The sequence below is a fragment of the Chrysoperla carnea genome, chromosome 2 (genome assembly GCF_905475395.1).
Source record: "Chrysoperla carnea chromosome 2, inChrCarn1.1, whole genome shotgun sequence".
NCBI lineage: Eukaryota > Metazoa > Arthropoda > Insecta > Neuroptera > Chrysopidae > Chrysoperla > Chrysoperla carnea.
Window position 1 is genome coordinate 27,838,281 of NC_058338.1, and position 6,513 is coordinate 27,844,793.

Consider the following 6,513-nt stretch of genomic DNA (forward strand, 5'->3'; position numbering starts at 1 on the left):
AACCACTTCTAACTCAAAAAAATTTTGTAAATATGTATAACCTTAAATATTACCCCCCAATTTTTTAAAAAAATAATGTAAATAATTAAAACCAAAACAAATCTAAGACATCTTATGTAAATAAATTTTATTTTTATCTTAATTTTTTTATATTTTTTTAATTTATTATTATTTTTACGTGGTCAAATGGGCTTACACCAAAGGTTTTTAATTTTTATTTTTTTTAGATTTTTTTATCCACTAGTCGTTTTTTTTTTCACAATTCTTGTGAAAATTATTTTTGGAAGTTTATGTTCAATATTTACATTTAAAAAAATAATTTTAAAAATTATAAAAAAAAAAAAAATACAATTTATTTTAATAAAAATTAAATAGATTATAGCTAAGATTATATTTAAGACAAAATATATAGCTTTGATGTGAATATTGAACATATTTTTTCAAATTTTGCACTTAATAATTAGTTCAATTATTCATCGAAATATTTCGTACATTTTTCATTATGAATGTTTCGATCAACCTTATTTTAATAAATTCAGTACAATAATGAAATATTTTTTATGAAAAATGTATATATTTTGATTTATTTATTTTAATTTAATTTATTTAATTTCATTTTTTTGTTAAATATAAATTTTTATTATTAATTTTAAATGCAATGGCGTAGCACGGGGCATAGTACGATTCTTCTAACTTACTGTTACCTACGTTGACAGTAGTTCTAAATCAAATTAAATTTTGTCGAGAATAACTGTGCTTGTCTAAGCGACGGTATTTCAATATTTCATTCCAAACAATTAGATTTTTAAATTTAACACACTATTCTACTTTAGTAAATTTTTTAAAAAGATAAATTGTAATGACGTAATAACAACCTCAAAGTGTGGTCGCTTTTCTCTATAGTTAGTAAATATTTTATTATTTACGAATTTTATAATTTATTTATTTCGGAACCCTACCGGCTGCGCCACTGTTAAAATTTGTCAAACAATATTAATTGCATTAATTTATTTTTATGTTATTATATATTATTTTGATTATTATATTTGTGCACTAAATTATGCACTGATTTAAAATTTGTAGAATTTAAAAAATCTGACACGCTGATCTCACAAGACAAAAGAAAAAAAATTTTTAAAAGAGTGTGACCAGAGTGTTGTGAGTTACCTAGTCAATAAAAAGATTAAACTTGAAAATAAAACACTGCGATTTGACATCTTTATTATTATTAAAAAAATTTAAACCAACAAAAAATTTGCCTTCGAAATGGAGACTTTAAAAAAAATCCTATATAACTTCGAACTATTTAGTTGTGATAAAAATTAAAAAATATTTAAAAATATTACAAATTTAACACAAAACATTTTTTCACATTTTGATAATTATTACTTTTTGAGTTTTGCAAAAAAATTAAAAAATAAAAACAAATTAAAAATAATAAAAAAGTAACATTGAGTGGAATATTAAAATTAAACGTTGCTGTAAGGAGACAGGACTCACATTATAAAAAAAGTTATATAATCCTTATAATCCTATACCTTATATGTATCTTTCCTTTTTCGTATCAATCTCACATATAACAACAGTTTACAGGTTAACCAGTGCAATAGTTCAACAAGATTCAGTTCTACCACAAAACTTCTTATGAAATATTTAAAAAGATCTAAAAGATCTATTTTAAATGTCATAAGTAAGTTTGATCATAAATATCAGACAATTCAAGATCTTTATAAAAGATCTTTTGTCAAACGGATAAATACAATTTAAATGTATTTAAACATTTTATTTTAAAAAGTTCGTGTACAACAAATACAAAAATGTCTAGTGGCGAAGACAACACGAATTTGATATTCTTTGCAAAATATTATTTCAAGATTTTCGTTCCATTTGATTTATGGTTCCTTGAGGCCCAACCGTGTCGGAGCTTAGGGTCTCCGGATTATTTGCTTCAATCCCTACATGAATAGAATATACAAAATGGTCACTTAAAAATATTGAGATTTGGTAATTAATTTTTAGTTAAAAAATAAAAAATTCTAAATTTGTTATAAAATAATAAAAATTATTTAAAAAAATTCACAGGAATATTTTTAATTTTAGGACAAATATATATTTAAAAAAAATGATAAACAAAATTTAGAATTTTTTATTCAAATTAAAAAATTTTTGTTAAAAAAATTTCGGCCTGACAATGCCTCGCAAAAAAGTGATTTTTTCAAAAAAAGTTTAATAAAAATATATTTTTAACTCATGTATAAAAAAAAATTCTAAAAAAAATTTCTTGGTCGAATATTATGAGGTTTATTATTTGTATTTATTTAAAACTTTTCAGTTCATTTCGTTTTTAATGAAAAAAAAATTATTTATTGAACAAAATTAATATTTCATGTTCGTGTTTAGTTCAAATCAATTTTACTAATTACCAAACATCAATATTGGTACACACATTACAAAATTCTCAACCATTTTTAAAAGAAACGAAATCAAATCCTTAATAAGATAAAATTTAATAAAATTAAAGTGTAATATTAATTAAAAAAATAATAATTTATAAAAGTATTAATTCCTAGTCATACGTATGAGATGATCATTATACTGCGTGTACAAACATATGCGGTTTGTAGAGATAAAAAAAGAAGGTAAGATTTAAAAGAAATTACATATAATTAAAGTTTTAAGCTGCACCTTCTTTCCTACACATCTCTACCAACATCAAATGTGATTACATCTAGAAGAATGTGAATTAAATGTTGGACATAGTCAACATTTAATTCACCAAAAAAAACTACCTATAGCCAAAAAATTATTAAAAGTATAAATTAATATAAAAAAAGTTATCGTAAGTGTAGTTAATAAAAAAATATAATACTTTTTAAGTGTACCCTAAAGGTGACAAGGGAAATAATACCAGAAGCGTAAAGCGACCGAAGTGCCCTTTTTGTTCCGGTAAGCGTCATATCGCCACAATATGATGATTAGTCCATACATCATCATAAAATCAAAACCGATGCTTTGATTGGTCATGCTTCATACAATTACTTATGCTAAATGCATAAGCCATGCATTGATTAAAAAAATGCCTATACTCGTTGAAAAAAAAAAAAACAATTTCATTTGTAATTTAAAAGCAATAAGAAAAATTTCATTTCTTACAAGAAAATTTTACAATAGATAATTCAAAATTAACTGGTTTTCAGTTTAGCAATTTAGGTGAACATGTTGGGATAAATAATTAGAATTGTCACACAAGTAAATCGTGATAATTAACGCAGCAATATATATTTGAAGTATTTTGAAATGGACTCCCTCCTATCATTAAAAAATATGTTTCGGTTGTTTACAATGAATGCTTGGATAATAAGAGATAAAATATTATTTTTAAAAATATTTAATATTTAAAGAAAAAAGTATTTAAGAAAAATATAAATAAAAATAACAAAAAAAAAAAAATAACAAACTGCCATTTAAGAAGTAAACGAGTGTAGCAAAAACGGGTAAAGACAACGATATTTGATCAATTCCGAGCATACGGGGATTAATTTATATTTTAAAAATTTATCTATTAAAAAAAATATAGCAGATTGCCAAAATCTTGTTAAAAATGCACAGTAAAAAAAAGATTAATAATGTTTAAGAATACTTAAAAAAAAAATAAAAATAAAAAATTTAAAAAAAAAATAAAAAGTACTAAAAAATTGATAGATTATATTATTAATCTGGGATCCGCTTAATGTAAAGCGACATTTTTGAAAAAAGCCCGCACTCATAATACAGTTTATAATACAGGAGAGGCAGGCAAAATGAAAAATAAAAAAAACCCCTTCTTAGATTAGCAACAATTCCCAGGACTGGTTTTCATGTGTCCCCCAATAGTAAACTATTTGTAACAAATAGAACTGAAACACGGTTCACTGGTTTTATGTTTCTTATAATTTTTCGAATAAGTTTTAAGAAATATTTCAGTTTCTTTTATTATTTTTTTTGAATTATTAATCCGATTAATTCAAGATAAATACAATTTTGGCCAATCTTAAATAACTCTGGATGATATGAATTTTCGTTTTTGTTCGTAAATAATTTTGCAATGATTTTATTTTACAATACGCACACATATACATTTGGATGATACATCTATTGCTCTCCATAAATATCTCTCTCTCTCTAATATGGAAAATGTAAGGTTTTGTTTTGAACAGTGTAAGTAATTTTACAGCCATTTTTTGTTATATACAATAGAACTGGATACTTATATTTAGTTTTAACAGAAATGAAGAAAACTACAATAGAACCAATAATAATACACAACTTTGGATCGTTTATTCTGGCTCCATCATATCCATAAATAATACGAAATTCAAAATTTTACAGGCAATCATACATATATAAAACCAATTTTCTTCATTTTTTATTACAATTCAAAAGCATCATAGTTTCAAAAGTAAGCATTCAATTTAAAAGTCAAAGAAAAAGTCAAAAACTCGGCAACACAGCAACATTTGATAATACTTGAGTTCCTGGATTTAACAGTGAAAACTAGAAATCTCTAAAGTTTCGTATTTGCAAGACAGATTTAGTGGCAATTTCGCCTTAAATCGAAAGGGCGGTAAAGTATTCGAACAATACAAATATAAACAGTTACATCCATTTGTTACTTGTAATGAATGGAACATTTTTGATTGAAAATAAATATTATAATTTTATTAGAAATGAGAAACACCTCATTTCTACACCCCCAAAGTAATTCATTTATCGTAAGCAGCAACAGTCCTAATATTATTTTTCTACTCCGACAGGAAAATTAAGAATACATTTATCGTATTTCCCTTTGAACATAGTGAAATTCAAAAATGCATTGAAAAGCCAACTAACTTGCGAGAAAATCTATATTATTGTTCAACATAGGCAACTTACATTACATGTAAGTAATGTATTTTGGAACTTAACTCAATGCAATGATCAAGATAGGCAATCTTCGTCGCATAAAAATATTACATATTGCTAAGTTAAATATAAGATAGTCGTCAATCATATGCAAACACTTAGGCAATTTATATCACATATAAGTACAACCGATTGAAGCTAAACAAACCATGCGAGTTATAATTACAGAGAGTCGTGGACTTTGCAACTGTGCAGTGGTGTAAAAGGAAGGTGAAATAAATTTACAATAATTACAGAATTGCATTAAATACATAATTCCGATTTTAATGTTATACTAAATATATCAAAACTTTTGGAACTATACATTCCTTTGAACCACAGTATGATTTTTAAATTCATATAACGACTTTTTGGTATTACAAGCTTCCAGTCAAAAATAAATTTAAATAATTGAATGCTAAAGAATTATGATGTGATTAATGCAACACAATAGACATTGAATATAAATAGTTAAGCAATAAGAACATTTCATTTTCCATATTCGGTTTAAATATGAAACAAAACCGTACATTTCCCATAGAATTAATTATTATAATTTACAGGATAATCACATAATCAAATATAAATTTTATTTTCGAACACAAATCCAAAAAAAATAAATCATTTGTTGAAATTTACACATACATATGTCAAAATAAATATCAAACTAAAAAATATAAATAACAAACTACAAAAAAAAACTACAAAATTCAAAAATATTTTCTCGGCAACATTTCGGATCACCGGTTCAAAATCATTATCACGAAAAAAAGTACAAGCTTATTTGAAGCACCTTTGCGCCTTATCTTTGAAAAAAATTGAATGCAAAAAAAAAATACTAACTACTAAAAATTATTGTGTGTAATTTTACCAAAATCTGCCTTAAATTCTTATATATTTTCTTATATTGACGAAAAAAACGATCTCCCATGATTATTGTAGTGAACTGGTTATTTCGTATTGTTTAGTTTTTTGTATAATTAAAAAAAATTATTATTAGGAATTCATTAATGCACTACATTAACAAAAAAAAAAAAAAAATATTGTGATTTTTGACGGCACATTATTCAAAATTATTCGGCAGTTCTAACCTTCAAAATTTACCATAGATATATGATCCACACATCATAACAACCAAACCAGGAGAATGAATGACGCATGACGTCAAAATAGTTGAATGTGCCATCATATTCACATTTAAACAATAAGTAATCATAAGATCCTTTCTTTGAATCCAATCATTCACGCAGCGAATATTTAATTAAACTAATAGTTATATATAACATTTAATATTATATATTAAAATAATTAAAAAAATCCCTGTTCCCACATAAGCACACATCAAAGATCACCACATAATTCTCCATAGTATTGTAATAATAACTTTCTAGTCCAAAAAAAAAAAAAAAATCGTAATGATACAATTTAGTCACTTTTATCTCTAACGTATTCTTTTTAAGTGTGAGATGTAGTATATATATATGTAAAATTGTTGGTAACGTTAATACAACTGTCTTTTTATATTGATTTACTTAAAGATAAAAAAGTATTTGTTTTATATTTAATATCAGTTTACACAGACTTAATTTTTTG